Raw genomic sequence first — 20,140 nt, 5'->3', positions numbered from 1 at the left:
CCCAGTGCAGGGAGGCAGAGGGAGGAGACAGGTGATTCTCTGATTTTGAGGCCAGCCTAGTTTACAGAGTAAGTTCCAGTACAGCCAGAACTACACAGAAAGACCTTGTCTTGAAAAAAATCAATTAATTAAAAATTAAGAAAGTATGCCCTGACAGAACATTTGTGGCCCTAGATTATAATTAAAGGTAACATGTGGCTTTTTGTACAATAAAGCATTTTCATTAGGCCCCTCTTTCCTGACAGCCTGACCTGAGAGGCATTTGCCTTGATAGTGTTTAGTATTTTCCAAGTAGCTGTCAATTCTGAAATCTTCGCTTGACTGCTTCTAGAGATAGGAAAGGATGGAGGATGAGAACTTCCAAACAGAATCAAGCACGAGGGCCTTTCTCTCATCCAGAGGATTACAGCCCTTTCAGGCTCACCCAACACACACTAACTGAAGACACTTAGCCTGAAGATTCCAGTATTCAAGGATACTATCCAAGCACTTGTCCCAAACACTAAATTCACAGCTACCTGGGTAAACCAAGCCCAAGAATGACTAGAGAACAAAACACTAGTATTCCACCTTTGATCTGAGTCTACTCAAAAGCCGTCTCTTCTGACCTGTCAAAACACAATGCCTTCCTTCTGCCTTCTGCTCTTCCTTAGGACGGCCCTGAAGAGCACCACACCAAGCACAGAGCAGGACAGAAGGTCCCCCACGTGGGAGAAATTAAATTGGTCCAGTTCTTGAGCCGGGTGGTAATTACATGGTTGCTCGCTTTTCACAGTTTGTTAATGTGTACTTTTACACTTCAAACGTTTCTGTACATGTATTACATTTTACAATATATATATAAAAAAAGAAGTCTTGAGAAGTCAAAAGAAGAATACATAAGGCAGAAATTTCACTTGTCAGGAAATATACTGCTTCAGGCTCCCGGAGCCAGCCTGGCATGGATAAAGGAGGAACTGCCATGATTAACATAAACGTCTAAACCAGCGTTCTGCCAAATTTCAACAGTTGTCTGTGTCGTCGCTTCATTCAAAATATCTGCTTGAAAAGGATGATCTTAGACTCGGTTGACATGCATTTCCTATGTAACACTGATACCTTGACATCTGCCTAACAATATTTTTACAAAGAGTTTTGACATCAAATCCATTGACGATACAGCAAACGTTAATTTCTTCCATGCAATGGGTGAGGAAACTGGAAAGCTTAATAACCAGTTAGTGGGGTTAGACATAGTGGGCTGTCAGGGTACCTACATGTAAGAGTCTTCCCCTACGCTCAAGACCCTGGGTCTGAGCCCCATGTGGGCAGCGGCTAAGATTACAAATAGTTAAAAGAATCCAGAGAGAGGATGCTAGTTGAGTTGGGCAGTGCCATGAACACATGTGCACAAGCATGAGCAAGCAAGCGAGGGGCTTCTTAAACATCTTATGGGGAACTTTCTACATTTTTGAAGTTCTGATTTCAAACACAGGATCTCAAAGGTGGTCCTGACATTTTTGAGTTTCCTGAGATTCTCAGAGAGGAGAGATCCACTAAGGGTAGCCATGGAAGTGATAACCAAGGACCCATACGCTACCTCATCATTTCATTCACATCTAGTTGACACGGCAATATTGCATCAGGGCGTCAAACTCAGATGCAAGTAAGGCATGAACAGTCAATAACCGTATAAAAAGAAAATATACTTTTTTTTCCCCCCTGAGAGGTTTCAAAATAAGCGGTACCCCCAATATACTCCGGGAGCTTCTATCTTGCACATTACATTCCTCCTCGTGGGATTTATTTGTTGTGTGTAACTGCCATGAGTCTCAGTTCTCAGTAGGATTTGGGGAGATGGGATTATTTTATCAAAGATATTAAACATGGGATTTAGTGCATCTTTCTTTCTACTTAGGCAGTAAAGATACCTGGGCAAGCATTTTTACTGTGTCACCTCAAGCTTTCTATCCACAGTTCAGACTAGGCAAAGTGGTACCTGCACAAAGTCACCCTCAGCTTGGCACCAGGCGAGCTCTATCTTTTCCAACCTATCCTTCATTCATAGAGCTTGGTGCTCTGCCGGTGCACTCATCCGACTTGCATCCGCAGCACTAGTGGAGCTGCACGTTGAGGGAGCTTTCTAAGATTCAGTCAGTAGATACTTTACTTCGCCAGCAATTCTGAGGTTCAGAAACCCCGGTTTTTATCAGTTCCAGTCTGGCCCTGCATGCCTGGGATCCTGGGCAACATCCACATTTGTACCAAGTGTTTAAAAGACCTTAGAACTTGCTTTTAAATGCCTTAATAACGTCCTTACTACTTCCTTACCTTTTATCTTTCTAATCCTGTGGGCTAAATGCTAAGAACAGCTTTGCTGCATATATTCCACTCTTGCCGAGATATTTACATTGATAGATATTGATTTTGATACTCTGGGCTCACAGTTCTCAAAGATCACTGGTTTTCTACTTCCAACGGCCTAGATACCTTCACAACCCTGTAGCTTGACTTCACCTTTGAGTTTTTAACCATATTTCACAGTTGATCACACCGTAATTATAAAAATGTGAAAGTTCCTCGTGCCTTCCACACTCTGCCCTTCCAGATCCTCACTGTGGCTGAAGCAGCCATTCCTGTTCCCTCTCTCTGCCATCTTCACTCCACTGGTCTTTGTGCCGGACTGAGTTGCCCATATAGTTTCAGAGACACACAAGCCATCTCTACTTCCAGAGTTCTGAGCACTGCTGGGGGAAGCCATCAATATGGGAGCGATGTGTCCTCCAGAAGCACAAAGAGACAGACAGACTTCCCTAGCTCTCATTGCCTTCGGATCTCCAGTGGATGTGGACTAACACTTTCCAAACGTCACCCACTCCACCTCAGCGTCAGACCTCACACTCTGCTTTTCAACTGATCGACAGAAGATGGCCAAGGCATTTCACTTCACATCTACAAAGTACTCTAAAATTCAGAATTCATGTTTGCCTTTCGCTCAACTTTTAGATGTACAGTCTACAGTTTTAGACAATATAACAGTGTGTGTCTATCACTATAGTAAGGCGACAGCATATTCCCAATGCTGTCAGACCTTCTATGTTCTTCCTGCCCATCCCTTCCCGAATTTTGCACAAACTTGGAATGTGCAGGTAACCAGGCATCATTTTGGCTCTATAGTGGTTCCTTTGGCAGAATGACACTTAATCAAAGCCATGTAGTTCAACTTTCTTCACAGGTAATATGTGGGTACCAAAGTCTTACCCACTCTTCTGTGGGAGGGCCTAGAGACACCTTCAAGTTTCACTCCACAGCCACTGTCCATCCTGGGTCTTTTCTTCATTTTTGTTTTGCTTTTTTTTTTTTTTTTTTAAATAGACAGGGTCTCAGTGGCCTGGGGCTCACCAAACAAGGTAGTCTAGAGAGCTCACAGGACCCCAGGGATCCACCTGTTTCTGTGACCTCAGAGCTAGGACTATAAGCATAGGTAGCTCACCTGGGTTTTCTTTGTTTTTCTTTTTGGTAAATGTGGTTCTGAGGGTCAGATGCAGGTTCCCCAGCTTGTAAGGCTCTTTAAGAACTCAACTGTCTCCCTGGCCCTACCCATGTCTTTTCATCCAGAAATAGGATCCCATTACCTAGGTATCTTCTTCATTCATTCTGAAGAATGCAGGGCATCTTTATTGCTCCCAAGTTTGGTAGTTGTGAACAAAGTGGTCCTAAGAACTACCGTGTAGGGACTGTTTTTTTTTTTTTTTGAATGGATGCAAATTTCCAGCTCCCTCGGGTAGATTCCAAGGAATGCAACTGCTGGAACACCTGGGAAAGGTGTTTAGTTTTACAACATCTCCAAGATGGCTGTACCATCCAGCACTCCCTTGGGCAAATGAATGAGGGTTCCTGTTGATCCACATCCTTGCCAGCGCTTGGTGTTTTCTGTGTAACAGATTCTGACCATTCCAAGCAGTGCCAAGCGGCATCTGCTATTCTGATCGGCATTCATCTGGTGTGATCATAGGATCATCTTGCTATTTTCCTAGTTTCTTGGGTGTCTGTAAGGGATTTCGTCCATTTTTAACGTAAGAGTTTTTTTTTTTTTATTGAGTTGTACGAGTTCTTTGCATATTTGAAATACATCTTTTGAAAATATTTTCTCCTGGCCTGTGTCTCATCTTTGTATTCTTTTGATACTGTCTTTTTGTAAGGTGCATTTTAAAAAAAAATGAATTTTAATAGGCATGACTTCTGATATCTTCCTTCTGTGAATTTTGCCCATTGTCCTGTTTGTAAAATATATCCAAACCTAAGGTTATCTGCACAATCTCCTGTGTTATTTTCTAACACTTTTATAGATTAAATGAATGCATATGGCTCATTCTGAGTTCTCTTTTGTTAGTTTTCGCATAGAGTCCAGTTGTCCCAGCACCACTTGCTAAAAAGGCAAAACCCCATCGTGTAGCCCTTGCTCCTTGTCAAAGATGAGTTGATCAAACCTGTGGGACCTCAGAAGCCCCTCATGTCGGTTCTGCTCCACTGCCCTGCTTGTCTGATCTCTTGCCAGGGCCACGCTTGATCATTACATCTCTCTAGAAGACTTAAAGCCAACCATCCAACTTTGTTCTTTAACATCGTGCTTGCTTTCCTACATAAACTGCAAAATTAAATCATCAATATCTATAAAATAACTAATGGAATTTTGATTTGAGACTCCATTGAATTTATCAGTCAAGTTCAGAAGACCTGACAATATTGACTCTCTCTATCCACAAACATGAAATTTCCACTTAATTTTTCCTTGATTTCTTTCAATTTTATACCGTCATCACACAGATCTTACACACACTTCGTGAGACCTAGAACTCAACGGTTCTTTTGGTGTGCTAGTGGAAACGGTAATCCATTTGTGTTGGCTAGTGTCTTGTCAACGGGTTAGGGTCATCCGGGGAAGGGGAACTTCAGGTGGGAAAACTCTTCCAACCGAGTGGCCAGTCGGCATGTCTGTGATTTGATGACTGACTTCGGAGGGAAAGCTTAACCAACTGTAGGAAGTGCCATCCTTAGACAGGTGGTCCCGAGTTACACAAGAAAGGTAGCTGAGCAGACTACGGAGAGCAAGCCAGCAATCAGCACTCCTCTATTTTAGTTCCTGCCTCTGTTTTAGCTCCTGCCCAGAGTTCCTTCAGTGATGGAGCATGATCGGGAAGTGCAGGATGAAATGAACCCTTTCATCCCCAAGTAGCTTTGAGGCGTGGCCTTTAACCACAGCAACAGAAAGCTAGCTAAGGATGGTATTCTTCAGAGCAATCCCTCCCTCCCCCCCCAGGGTATACAGGAAAGCAGTGGTTGTATATTAACCTTGTGTGATCTCTGCTGTCATTGTTTGTCAGTTCCAGGATGGCTTCTTCTGATTCTTTCTAATTTTTCACACAGGTAAGTGTTATCTTCAATGGTAGCTTTATTTCCTCCTTCAAGACCAATGTATCTTTTGGTTTACTTTTTTTTTTCCCCTTATTGGCATGATTATGCAGACGTAACTTCATATAATCAAGGTGACCATATAATTCATTACTGAAAAGGAGTTTCCTTTAGAATGGAAATGGCCATTCCCCATATGCAATTAAATAAAAAATTGACTTCAAAAATTTTCAAGACCGGCCCTGGAGATACAGCTCAGCCAGTGAATGTGCCTACAGTCTGACAACTTTGATCCCTAAGAGACTCCTGAGCTGTCCTCTGACCTAACTCACAAACCACAGCACACAGGTATCTCGGCCCCTAAAAGACACACAAATAAATAAAAGTAGAATTTAAGATGTATAAAATGTATAAAAGAATGGGGGCATTGTTTGTCCAAATATTATCCCATAACTGAACTGGCATAACAAGTATGGCACAGCTAGTATATCAGCCTAGAGATAATTACCTTGTCTGCTCCTGCCCCCCTCAGTATGAGGACTGCGACTTCCTACTTCCTCTTCCCTGCTTCACGGGAGGCTGCTCCATCCACAAACATGCAGACACCACCCTTAACAACGTTTGCTTGTTTGGGACAGTGTTACCGAATGAATTCAGGGCCTTGGACATTGTAAGCAAACACAGTACTGCTAAGCTAATCCCAAAGCCATGGCTCTGTTTCCAGGGACTTTTCATCCACTGTCTCTCCAATATTCCCAAGCATCTACTCCTTTCCATAATGATATGCTCCATTCATCTGACCCATGTTGGTGGATTGCACACGACCTGGAGATGCTTTGCCAGCAGCTCTTCTTCCTGTGTATTTTAATACCTGCCCATCCTATCTCAGGTTATCCTTCTGCTTCTGTCTTCCCATCTCCTTCATCCGATGACACAGGGCATGGCATTGCATCCCCTTCTACAGCAGCTCACTCCACCCCCACCCTGACTCAGGTTTGTACGGCTGTTCTTCTGCCCCTACTGGGGCTACCATTGCTTCCCATGTAGGCTAGCCTTAAAATGTAAGTTTGATGACATCATCCCACACTTAAGGTATCTTTGATGTTCACGACAAACCCAATAGGCTCTTTAGCTCAACATAGAAGATGCTTTATAATGTGGCCCTAATATTTCCATGTATCCCCCTTTCCCATTAAACTCTCTCCCAGTTCTTCCACCTTCAATCCAACCACATTTCTTCCATTTCTTGATATAGCTGCATATTCTTTCCTTCAGGTCTCAATACAGGCTGGTCTACGGCCAGTTCTACTCCTAAGGAATTTTTAAGGTCTTGTGCAAAATCCCTCAATTCTTTCCTTAGTTTTCTGGCTAATAATAGATTTGTTTATCTTTTCTAAAATCACCATGCATTTTCTTTCTGATTCTCTAAGAGCTCCATGTAACACAGCCTTTGGTCATCCATCATACCCTCTCTAAGTAACTTGTAAGGATCTCCTAGCCTCTGACTAGCCCATATACTTCTCATACTGCCTGTCCTATAGTAAACTAAGAGAATGGTCAAGCTAATCTACATAGTGTATAGAATAAAAATGTAGCTAATTTATCCATGTTTATTAAAACAAATTCTTAGGAGGCCTAGAACCTAAGCCCTAACTAAGTTAGTTAGGATATATAAATCACTTTAGTTAAAAATGCAGAACAGCACAAATGTAACCGGTTCCTAAAACCAAAGGGTTGGGCCAGACCTCAGGGGTCATGGGGGTCATTTAATCCCTCTGTGTCAGCCCCATGGATGCATACGTGTGCAGTGTGGAGCAGTTAGTATTACTTTATTTCTTGGTTTTTTTGTTTTTCTTTTTCTTTTTTTTTCTTTTCTTTTTTTTTTTTTCTCTGTATAGCCCTGGCTGCCCTGGAACTCACTGTGTAGACCAGGCTGGACTCGAACTCAGAAATCCACCTGCCTCTGCCTCCCAAGTGCTGGGATTAAAGGCGTGCCAGGCGTTTGTTCGTTTTTGAGACCAGGTTTCATCTAGTAAAGGCCGGCCTTGAACTTACTATGTAGCTTAGGATAACCTTGAACTCTTGATCCTCCTGTCTCAACTTCCCAAGTACTAGGAGTACAGATGTATGGACAAACACACCCAGCTTTCAGATATAACTCGTTATGAGCCTTGTCTACACCAGGTCCTTCTACATTAGCCCACGCTCACACAATCCTTCAGGGTACAACACCAATGCTGCTGCCACTGCATGTGTGCATGCGCGCACACACACACACGCGCACACACGCACGCACGAGTGTACACACACACACTAGAGATGAGAGAATTTCTCCCAAAGTCAAGTACCTCACTGTAGAGAAGGTTTCCTGCTAGACGGAGAACTGAAATTCAGGCTTTTTTTCTACTGACTGTTGTTACAGGTGTTAAGACCAACTATGTGGCCAAACTTCTCTCTTCTGTCATTTCTCCAGATACCACTATGCTAACTTCTTATGCACATGAAAAGTTCCATGCCACTTTCATTAAAACTTAAAGGCATTAAAATTATATGGTATCATCATCACCATAATACTGCAAAGCCCTGTTCTTATTTGCCAGAAAAACTCCTTTCCTAGTTTTTACTTCTTAAATATGTTCTCAACTTGAAAAGCCATTTGTCCAGCCAGATCCAGCAAGTATTTGTTGAATCCCTTGGATGGGAGACATGGGGGGGGGGGTGGCGTATAAGTCCAAGTAAGGCATGATTTTACCCCCTGTAGACTGTTCACAAGCAAGAGGCAGACAATCTGTTAGTGGAAGGAGCAGCTCCTCCCCACCTGTTGGTATCTGGACTAATGCAGGGGCTTCCACAACAACACAAACCCCAGATTCTTGGTTCTAACCCCAGCTCTGAATCTTGAGCAAATCCCTTCACAGCCTAAGTCTTTTCAGAGGGGGTCCTGAAAGAATGTAGCCTGCAGCTTCAAGAGCTCTTGTAGCTAGCTCTAAAATGCTATGTGCTCTGAACTCTTGAAGTTAGACTTCCAGAAATGACCAGCTATGAGGGGGATGAGGCAGGGCCGCCACTCCTATTTAGCCGTGGACCGTGGAAACACTGAGAGCTGACAGTACTGCTACAAGACTGAGGCTGAGTAATATGCCCTGAAGTTTGTTCTTCATAATAATATACCTTATCAAGGTTGTCTTCTGAGTATTAAGTACTACATCCAAATCATCCTCCCATACTGACTTGTAGCTTTAACCCTTGTTGCCTGTCATTTAAAGGATAATTTTAAGCAGCACCTTTTAGCTACTATTCTGCTTCCAGTGTTAAGGACACATTCAAATTAGGGCCTCTGACAGAGAAAGAAAGCTTCGGGTTTGTTTAGGTTAGTAGTACCACACCATATTACTATGGACAGTCTGCACCACCACTCAGTATGAGTCTGGCTTACAGGTAGGAGGAAGGAGAAATGGAGAAATGCCAGGGTTCCAGACGAACGGAAACACACAGGCCAGTGACAACTTGATCGTGCTGATTTCACTTTAGCATCGTTCCACTTTTCAAACTAGGACCTGTATTTTTATTTATTCAGTAATAAATGTGGTGCCAAAGCTTCACATCCTTCTTCATACTAAACATCTTACAACAGGAGGCTTACAAGTTTGGCATCTTGTGCCCTTAACAGCACAGAGGAGAAAATCGATCGATCTTGAGGAAATCATGACACTGAAGAGAAAAGGAGAACCGTGCCCTACGGGTAACTTGCCCACCTAAAGCAATGAGTTGCAACTGTTGAAGAGGGTCCTGCCAGGAATGAGGGAAAGACTTTATTCATTCAGTATGTCAACAAACAGAAGGGAGCCCTGAATATATATGAGGCTTCTGTTGACTCCAGTGTATACACAAATAAGCAAGTAAAGTCTCCCACTTTCTCCTCTGTGAAATTTACATTCTTGTAGGGGAGAAGCGGACTTACATAACGCTGCTACAAAATATTTTTAGTGATTAGGAGCTATTAAGAAATAGGAAGGAGGGCTACGGTGTAGTTTAGGAGGACTAAGAACTAAGAAGTACGGGGAGGAGGGGTGCTCAAGAGTATTTGCGGGGCCTGACACTGGAGGTGTGAGCCTCAGATGATGAGAAAACTTTGCTCTGTAGTCCTTCAAGTGTGAGGTGAGATGGGAACGTCAAGTTAGCGGTCAAGAATAATGACAGTAGGGAACATTCTGTATTCATGAATGAAAAAACCGTAGATGGCCTTTTAAAACTTAAAGACATAAGGCTAAACTCTGTATCATCTACTTGAGAGACCAGTTGTTTAAGATCGACTTACTTTTAAGAATTCTGCTAATTACTTGGCAACTGCTGAAGTAGACACAATTACTAGAATTCCAACCAAGCTGCAGACCTCCCTCACTTGACACCATTCAAATTCTGAATGGGACTGGATCGGGCCCTGCAGCGAATCAGCGCCTCCTCTGCCTCATTAACCCAGCCAGGTGGAATCATGTTACCCTTCCAGAAAACACGAAGCAAGGCTGGGGAAGGTGGGTTAGCCCTACACCCCGAAAGTTACTGTGGCAGGTTTAAATTAAAAAAACAAAACAAAACAAAACAAAACCAGCCGCTCTCTCGCATGAACTCCCCCCGCCCCTCCGGGCGTCATCCCTCGCAGAAGGGCGGCCCACAGCCGAGTACGCGCGCGCGTGTGGAGCCCGCGTGAATCATCGGAGCGCGGTCCACCGGGGCGATGATTCATTCACCGCTCCGCAGCTCCTGGCCACACGTTCCCGGCGTACTATGACGGCCGCACACGCAGCTTCCTTAATATTAAACAAATGTTTCAAAGTACAGACGCCTGCAGCGAGAGACGCGGAGAGCCGGGCGAGGTGGCGGGGAGCGAGCGTCCCGGGGCAGGCAGGGGCGCGGAGGGGCAGGGTTGGCTCGGACGCGACCCCCGAGGCGTGCGGTGGCGCACAGGTGGGTCCCCACCGCCCTCGCCGCCGCGCTCCCGATCGCCCCTCAGCTCTCTGTGGCATCTTATATAATAGCCCCAGCCGATCCAAACGGAAGCGGGGCGCGCGCTGCCGGGGCCGCCCGGCAGAGGTGCTCCCTCCCGGAGCCCGAGGGGCTCCCCACGCAGCTTCCAGGAGACGGGGGGAAAGGCCCCCGAGCGCCCGCCCCGCGCGTCCCCTCTCAAAGGCGCTCGATCGTGGCCGGTCCCCTTCAGGAAGCCGCGAGCGTCACCAACTGCGTCAGCTTCTTCAAACACCGTGCCCTGTCTCTCTCCAGCCCGGGAGCCGCCGCCGCGGCGGGGCCGGGGCCGCGGGCCGCGCTGGCAAGCGCGCCTCGGGGGAGGAGAAAGTTCCCGGGGACCCTCCCGTCGCCCGCCCGGCCCAGCCGCGCCGCCAGCACCCGTGCCCCAGCGTGGGCAACTTGGGACCCCCGGCTGCGCGCGACCCCTGCTGCCCGCTGAGCTCGCACGGCGCCCGCGGGGATCTCGCCCCGGGCCCAGCGGAAGATCGGCCACGCTAAAAAAACTTCCCAACGCCGGGAAGCCTCCCGGGTCCCCGAGCATCGCTCTTACCTAGCTCTCGGGAGGCCACGTTCCGGGCGGGCCGCACGGGGCGCGTGGTGCACGAGCGCGCGCGCGTGGGGCGGTAGGTGAGCAGCCCGCGCGGGCGGGGCGGAGCAGGACCCGGTGGCGAGGCGCGAGCCGCGCGGGCGGGGGGTCCGGGTGGCCCGGCCGCTGGAGGGCGGGGGGAAAGGACGACGGCAGCGGAGCCCGCGGTGACCGTGACGGTGGCGGCGGAGGCGACGGCGATGGGCGCGGGGCGAGCGCGCCAAGGGGGCGGAGGAGTTGCCAGAGGGTTTGTTTACGCATTGCTGCCCGGCTCGGGGCACAGCCCGCACTCCCTGATTGGACACAAACTGGGGCACAGCCTCTCGCCGCCGCCCGCCAGGCCTTCTGGAGCAGCCACCGCCGCCTCTGCGTAGCTCCCGGAGCGCCTGCCGGTCACAGCCCACCGCGGTGCCTGGGCTTGGAGGGGACCGGCAGGGTGGGCGTGGAGCGAAGCAGGCTCCTGGAGCTTGGAGCAGCCCACCTGTAGTGGTGCGACCTTGGCAAGGAGAAACTTGAAACTTCTCTGGCTTGGAGACTGCCTATGCTCCAGGGGCTGATTAGATACCCCATTCCATCCCCTCCACCCCAACCCCCACCAGGAAGCTTGCCTTGAGGAGATAGAAGAGCAGCTCAAATATCAGTATGTCTTTGGTCAAGTCGAGGCTTCTTGTCGAAGCTGATCGTGGGTGCTCACAGTACTCAGTTCTCTGCCTCCCGCTTCCCTACTTTTAATCTCCACATGACATTCAAAAGTTGTCCCTCCCAGAAGTGACCTCTTTGCCCTGATGCTGAGCATCCTCTGAGACTTCCCATGGTCTCAGCTTCCTTCACAGCCAGACGTCCACATCTTCAGCCTTCTCTTTACTGCCCAACTGTCACCTCAGAACCTGAGGCTAAATACCATCCCTCAATGCTTTGGCAGGTTTGCGTTGCCTGGATCCTGTTCTGTTCTCTGACAGAGAGCACTGAGCTCCCCTCTACCTGTTCGTGAGCTCCCAGTCTCAGCTTCCTCCTACCATAGTAGTGTGTAGTCTTCTGGACTCTCTTGCGATTGACATCAGTCTGACTTAGGGATCAGTCTCTATCCTGAATATACCCCCCCACCCCCACCCCCCGCGCCCCTCATTCTGTAAATTTCTTGAGGAAAGTGGCCAGGTTTCAACAGGGCTCCAGCAGCCTGGGAGAAATGAAACTGAAAATAATACTGTGTTGTCTCAGTGTCTGTCATTCTGCTGGGCCCAGGGAACTTAGAATCTCTGAAGGATTGAGAGCACAGACCCCCATCTTGTCAAAAGCAGCCTCTCGCTTTTGACACCCAAGTCGCCTCTATATCTCCTGTCTCTATATTCACTCCCTGCATCTAACTATGTGCCTCTGTACTCGCAATGGGTAATCAGCCCTAGGTGGAATGTGACTGAGTTCTGCAAAGTGAATAAAGTCAGAAAGCAGCTGGCACAAATCCAGTCACTTTACAGATGATTAGGGGTACTAAGAGCCCTCTAGTCCTGATAGCATAGGTGGATTCATCTGTGCTGATCAAACACTACTACTGATCTGCCATGACATCGACCATGGTCCTTCGTGACTGCTGGGATGGCTGCATTTCTCTCTCTCTAGATATGCATATAGATAGGCATATGTATAGAGTCCCATTGGGAGAACATCTGAACTCTAGAGGAGCATCAAACGAACTGTTTCTGTCTCAGAGAATTCACATAAGCTACAAACACACGGAAGGAACTGCAGTTGCAACCAGGCGAGGGCAAGGCCACCCTAAGATTAGCTGCCAATAGAAGCAATTCCTCCTCAAGGCTCCAGCTTGGGGGTGGGGGGGTGGGGGTGGGAGCAGGGACAGGGTGGCGGGGGGGGGGGGGGGGAAGGAGACTCCTAGAGCAGTGGGGCAGGTATCAGGTATCGCAGAGTGCTGCTTCACCTGGAGATCCCTTCAAAGCAAAGTGTCCTCCCTCCTATCCTTCCTTCTCAACCTCCCAGTCAGTTGCAGGTGGAAGAAGCAGGAGAAGCCAGTGCGCATGTGACTACTGGCTAACACATGATTGGTGTTAGGGAAAGGAGAATGCAGCCCAGAGCATGGTGACAGGTGACAGGTGTCCCAGGCTTGGGTGCATGCAGCACGGGATAGCCTCTGGGGCTCATTGTCCAGGTCAGATTCTTCATGGTGGACAAACACCCTATCCAGTACCCCCCCCACACACACACACACCGTGTCCTTCCTGTGTATTGTTTCTTTCTCCTAGCCTTCTCCTTTCCTCCAGGACTTCCTTCCTTGGCTGCCCTTTCTCACCTTTCTGTTTCTGCTTCCTTCCTCTCTCCTCCCAATTCTCCCTCTCTGGGTTCTGGTCACACTGTCCTTGTGTCAGCTGCAGGCACTGGTATGAGGAGCCATGCCCACCTTCCCGTTAAGGTCTTCAGATTTAGAAGCTAGCATGCTGTGGCCCTTCAACACACAGTGCTAAGACGGCTCTGTATGTTATCTTCTTCAGTCTTCTCCGTACACTCATTGGTTGGGCACCACTGGATATAATTTAGGCTTGCCTATTGTCTGTCCCAAAGGAGACTGCTTACGCAGGTCACTGACAACACTGCTGACATCTGCTTACTCTTCGAGTTAGGGTTCCCTCCTCGCTTTCTTATCCTATACTTTCTCATTATCAGGAATGCTTCCCGAAACCTCAAATTCCAACAGTCCAGTACATCATTTTAAATCTCCAACTGGAGGGGGTAGCATCTCATCAGTTTTGTGAAGAGCAAATAAGATTAGAAAGCCAGAAATTGATCAAGGGAGATCATTTTTGGTGGAACACTAAATAATATGATCCAACTCGGCTGAAGTACCAAAGAAGGCTAACAAGTTAGAGAATGTTTCATCATAGTCCCCCGAAACACTGTGTTCAGAAACCTATATTAAATCCTAAATACGTGTATAGTCCAGATTATTCGAACCATCATATTTACGGCCACAAGGAAGTGCTAACACTGTCTAGCCCAAAATGTTTTAGGATAAGAGATCCATAGCTGCAAGGTTTAGGTACTTGAACCTCAAGGTGCTTGGACATGGCCACTAGAATCTACCCATATTCAGATCCCTTCCTTGATAAATGTTGAGCTGTATGACCTTGAACTCACATATCGTTTCTTCTTCAACATATCAGGGAAAATACTATCATCAACTCCAGTGGCTTTTGTGAAAGTTAGTATAAATAAAATACTCTATTGACAGTTTTGACAACCTAGACAGCCATAGAGCAAGGAGCTTAAATGACAAATATTTCTTCCTCACGGTTTTAGGGTCAGAAGTCTAAAGTCGAGAGTTCTACGAGGATATTCTTCTTTTCAGCTGTGTAAACTGACAACTCCTTGCGTCCTGGCAGTGGAAAGAGGGTGGGTGAGGAAGGATTCAACAGATATGGGTGCATATCATCATGCTTCCCAAGCCATCAAGAGCCGGAACGAGTCTCTCAAGTTTTTAAAGCCCTCACTGAGAATGTCTGATATGGGCAGGTCTAGTGTACCATATGTATTTGATGCCATCTGTGGGAGCATGACACACCACTAGTTTGCTGTTTAAAGAAGGTCTCAGTCAGGCTTGGTGGCACACACTTTTAATTCCAGCACTTGGAAGACAGAGAGAGGTAGGTGGGTCGCTGTGAGTTCAAGCAAAGCCTGGTCTATACAGTGAGTTACAGTGCAGCTAGAGCTATGTAGTGAGACCTTGTCTCCATGTACTCCCTGCCCCGAACCCCAAAAAAGGAAAAGAGAAAGAAAATCTTAGTTGTCTTTCTAGTTTCAATTCCTGTCTATTTCCTGTCTACACTGCATACTAGGAAATTCCAGGAGGACATGAGCTACTTTATCCTGTCAAAGTCAGTTCTTAAAAGACACATTTTTCCTTAATCTTAAAAAGTCAATAATTGTTCCACTTTTCTGTCTTACTTCAGGCCAAATTTATAATTCAATACTTGATCTCTAAAATCTACCTTATATTTCTGCACTTCACTTGCCTTTTCTAGGAAGTGGGAAGGAAGCAGAAAGTTCTAGGTCAACTCCTCGTTTCATTAGAGAGGAAACTGAGGCACAAAATGATAGTGGCACAAGGGCTCAGTAGGCAGAAATGATTTGTCCACAGACAGGACAAGCCCAACTCAGCCCCTGGTGGAAGGACAGAATTCCCACAAGTAGTCCTCTAACTTCCATATGCAAACCATAGCAGGTTTGAGTGTGTATGCACACACACAGACACACACACACACACACACACAGAAGGGAGATATAAAACAAACAGTGGCAAAATCTTGCATCCTCTAAGCATACATCCATGTTCCAGCTACTTATCTTTAAAACATACCTGGTGATTCCCACATTCCCGCAGCCCCCCACTTCTCCATGTCACTACAAACCTGCTGGGCACTTTGGAATGAAAATGGGTGATCTCTGACTCCTCCTTTTTATGCATGCACACCCATTTCAGTTTGTCTCCCTCAGCCATTACCCTTTAGGTATGAGCTAGATCTTCAAGACCTCTTCAGTTTCCAGTCCTATTAGTTCAGTGGCAATGGATTTGCTTTCTCCCACCTCTGTCTCTTACACAGTGAGACCAGCAGAAGCATCTCAATGTAACCTAACTTTATACACTAACAATAAAATAGTAATATTTGACATATAAACTAAAACTCAACATGAATTTATAACCTTCAATCATAAATAACCTGCATTTATGATTGTTAAGTCATTCCAGCCCTGAGATGTATTTAGTAACTAGATTTGTGATCTTGGACGTATTTAACTCCCATGAACTGCAGTGTCTTTAGATGGTGACTGGTGATATTAATAGGCATAAATATATATAGTATACTAATATACAAATAATCCTAAGATTATTTGAGAATTAAAAATGAATGTAAAGTGCTTGAAATAATAGTTTCACTAGTCCAGTGGTATTTGTTGTGGTCTTTTTTTTTAACAATTTGAAGTCTTCAGATGAATAATCTTATACCAAGCTTATGACAGAGATATCATCACTGTTATTGGATGAGAAAACTCAGACTGGAGGAATTACAAAACTTGCCCAAGGTCATCTAGCTGAGAGGTGGCTGAGCTAGGCTTTAAAACCAGGCAAACCTGTATCCTACAGTCTGATTCCTGTAAAGAGCTTATAGATGGCAGTTCTCTTATATTTTTTTATTTATTATCATTAGTAATGGTTTACAGAGAAGGAAAAAGTTCTCCAGCTTCCCTTTCAGCTTTCTTTTTGAAATCGGGTTTCAGCACCACTCCATGAAGAGGCGAATATTTCACAGTTAAGTAAGTGTACTAGGTACGACTGTCTCTGCTTTTCAAAGAGGGGCACAAAGGATGCGGTCTGGGCTCTCTCTTCCCTGATCCCTCACTTCCACTCTGCCTTCCACGGAGTCTCTGTTCTGTGCTTATTCCTGGCACTTCCTTTAGAGCCAGGCCCCTTTCCATGTTTAACTCTGTTCTTCTACTCCAGAAGATAATTTAGGAAATGGAATCTCCTAGTAACTTCCTAGCACATTACCCTTTTGGTCTTTGAAAGTTTTTCATTTCTTTACTTTAGGGTATGTTGTGCACTGGAGTCATCAAATGCTCCCACTTGTCTGTCTTTTGTCCTTTAATGATGCTAAAAAGGAAACAAAGTATCCTATTGCTGAGCCTAAAGTCCTTTTCAGATGTTCTGCGAATTTTTCTTTGGCCTTGTAATTTCTGTAACATATATGGCTTTCTCTACCTTCCCTACTCTCTTGCTTTCCATGTGGTGTGTGTATGTTTGTGTGTGTGTGTGCATGTATGTATGTGTATTTGTGTGTGTGTGTGTGTGTGTGTGTGTGTTTCCGCTGAGCATCTGGTTGTTTATATTTGGACATCTGGCCTTTTTGATTAATAGCAAAAATTGACCTTGGCCTTCTAATAATGAGATTTTTATAGATCCTAGAATCATAAAATGCTAAAGCCGGAAAGACTTTTGTAGATAATAGAGGCTCACACATTCCTTTTATAGTGAGGAACTAAGACCCAGAGTAGCCACATGGAATGCTGCATGACCTAGAGCAAGAGGAAGCCTGAGGCAACCCCAAGGCATAGTCATTCTTCCTTATGAACTGGGTTAGGACACTTGAAAATACTGATACATAGACTTTACCAGAATCTTCTCCCAAATGGTTAAGTTCTCACATTAGTGGGTTTTATTTAAAACAAACAAACAAACAAACCGTATATCCAGAGGCTAGGAATGGAAAGAATGAAAAGAAAATCAGGCTCAGGCAGATAAGAGTTATACAGAACTGTATCTTTCGATGATCATCTTTCCTTCCCAGAGGTACTTCCTTCAGTGTCTACTATACAGTACAATCTCGTAGTGTTGATGGCCGTATGGTGAGTTATGGCAGGGTCTCATATATCTATGTTCTCCGGACTTTTCTGCTGTTTTGTTTTTTATAATCCTGATTATTTCCAAGTTTCAAGGTTTTCAGAATGGTGAGTCTAGATTGAAGTTCTTTATTAGACATGGGGTGGGGATTTAGTAACTGCCACCTATGGTCACAGTGGGGATGACTTAAAATGACATCAGATGGAAATCTCTACTCTCCACTGGACGCACAGGCACAGATCAGTACTCTGAAACCCTTCAAAATCTGAGGAAGTGTGTTTCTAAATTTTATCAATTATTGTACAAAAGATGCAGTGGCTCATTAAATAGTTTGGAAAATATCAAATACAACAAAAATCACATGGTTTAGGGTTGATTTGCCTTGCTTCTGGAAGAATTCTCAGCATCTTGATACTGGCACGAGTCCCAGTTTTGTACGTGGGAAGAACTTAACCGTTGGGTACACCCTGTGAAGGTATGTCTCTGAATATTCAGTTGAGAGCTAATGGCCTATCAATCATATGAATACATTTGTCCTTACGTCAATATCTATTCAATGTGTTTCCAAAGGATTTGTGTAATATAGAACCAACTTGGGAAGTGTCATTTCTTTGGAGTTTGATTAGACAAATCCCATATACTCACTTTGTTCTAAAACTATCTGTTCCAGATGATAAGATACTTGGCCCAAGGATTTTTTTCCCCTTCTGTGCAATGAATGAGACTGTGTCTCCTCTCCTCGGTTATCATTTCAGAACTTAGATGCTATTATTTCTTGGCTTGGAATTTCTCCATCAGAGAAGTCATAGGCTATTTAAGATTGGCCTCACACACCATCTACACAGCTCTCAATCACTTTAGCTCAGTAGGCTTTCCTGAAAGTTAATTAACTACAACAATGACAAGTAGCTCTTGAGTATGTCCTGTGGACCACATGTTGTGTGGATAGCTTTATGTGTAACTCTCCACCTAGTCATCACCATAATCTTATAAAGGATTAGTGGTGCTTCTGCTTTATACACAGGGAAATGAAGACAACTTAAGTAACTAAGCCCAGGAAGTTGAGCCAGGGCTGGAACTTTTGTTTAACTCCCACCTGTACTGACTTTCCACTATAGGTTTATTTTTAAAGAAATGCCCAATGCTAGTCTAGCAGCCTCCTGATCTAGCCCTCAGTGCTTGGCATGACACCTGGCATTTGGAGAGAGATTTAAGCAACTTGACCAAACCATACAGTCAGAAAATGAAAATGATGGACCCACATTTTGAAACTACTCTATCACTCATTTTTGTTCTTAAAAATGTAGTTTTTACTTTATTAAACCAGCCTAGCCCCTAACTACATTCTAGATATCTGTCCTCATGCCCACAGATAAGTGTTGTCTCACCCCTTATCAAGGAAGCTTCTCTTTGTAGCAGACAGAGCCTTACAGAAACCACAACCAGTCAAATTGCAGAGATGAAAAGCCCTGTCCCAAAGAATACATCTACAAAACAACTCCCAAGGATCAGGGGACATTTCAGAAGAGGGGAAGAAAGATGGTAAGACCCAGAGGGTTGGGGTCAAACAGACCTGGGAGCCTTGTGTCCTGGACACCCTGGGTGCAGATCAATTTAGGCATGGTCCTGGTGCTCCTGAAGTTGATTAGAAGCATCAGAAGTTCATTAGAAAAGCATAGCCCTCATGGGGGCTTTTGTAGGAAAACTTGGCCACCTCCTCACAGGGCCCGTGGATCTCTAGTGGAGGATGCCCTCCAAGAGACAACAGTCCAGATCCCCACAGGTCACAGGGCTGTGGGGGCTGGATGCTGCCTGACCAACTTTGATAATTCTTTCTTTTCTTTGACCTTGGTCTTTTACAAAAGTCAGGTCCAGCTGTTGTCCGGTATTCCTCACATGGGGGATTTCTCCCCAAACTTTATTAAGTTGGATTTGACTGTTATTGCTTAGATTTCCCTCCACACATAAGAAATCTGGGACATTCAAGTATCCTGGCTCTAAGGTTAGAACAAAGCTGGGTTCCCAACAAGAAAGCTAGCTGTTTGATTGAGGGGAGACAGTGTGACTTTAAACCTGTAGAATGCACTGCCTGCTCTGTCTTGGGTAGAACTCCTGGTATATGAAAGTAATTTCTGTCCCAATTTTTATAAAAATGGTCGGCACATGTAGAGAATAAGTCAGAATGGCATATATGAGTTTGAAAATGATGGACTCTGAAACCCTGCAGGGTCCACAGGGCATGGTTTTTGATCCCTTGGGATCCCAATCTTACAGTCAATGTAAACGTAACCGAGTAGAAAGCAATAGCCAGGGAAACCCAGTGATCCCGAGTGTTTCCAGGGGAAAACTTTGCAATTTGTAGCCATAAAAAGGCAACCAGAGGACCCAGCTAGACCACGATGGAGTACTATTCAGCTATTAAAAACAATGAATTTATTAAATTCTTGGGGAAATGGATGGATCTGGAGAATATCATCCTGAGTGAGGTAACCCAATCACAAAAGAACACACATGGTATGCATTCCCTAATAAGTGAATATTAGCCCAGAAGATCGGAATACACAACGTACAAACCACAAGAAACTCGAGGAGAAGGAAGACCAAAGTGTGGATATTTCGTTACTTCTTAAAAGGGGGAACATAATGCCCATGGAAGGAGTTGCAGAGACTAACTATGGAGCAGAGACTAAAGGAAGGACCATCCAGAGACTGCTCCACCTGGGAATCCTTCCCATATT

General features: G+C 45.3%; 1 protein-coding gene across 2 annotated transcripts in view; it reads right to left on the bottom strand.

Moving 5' to 3' along the window:
• Pcgf5 (polycomb group ring finger 5) overlaps positions 1 to 11,268 on the bottom strand; it is a 108,773-nt gene extending 97,505 nt beyond the window's left edge. Inside the window, exon 1 of one of the 2 annotated variants that reach the window (XM_031390160.1) lies at positions 10,964 to 11,268. The gene's annotated coding sequence lies outside the window, so the exon portion shown is untranslated. The remainder of the gene's footprint in view (positions 1 to 10,963) is intronic. The other variant, XM_031390164.1, reaches the window with a different exon arrangement.
• Between the last annotated feature and the right edge of the window lie 8,872 nt (positions 11,269 to 20,140).

This window comes from Mastomys coucha, unplaced genomic scaffold (genome assembly GCF_008632895.1).
Source record: "Mastomys coucha isolate ucsf_1 unplaced genomic scaffold, UCSF_Mcou_1 pScaffold21, whole genome shotgun sequence".
Classification (NCBI taxonomy): domain Eukaryota; kingdom Metazoa; phylum Chordata; class Mammalia; order Rodentia; family Muridae; genus Mastomys; species Mastomys coucha.
This window is presented reverse-complemented; position numbering and strand designations above follow the sequence as displayed.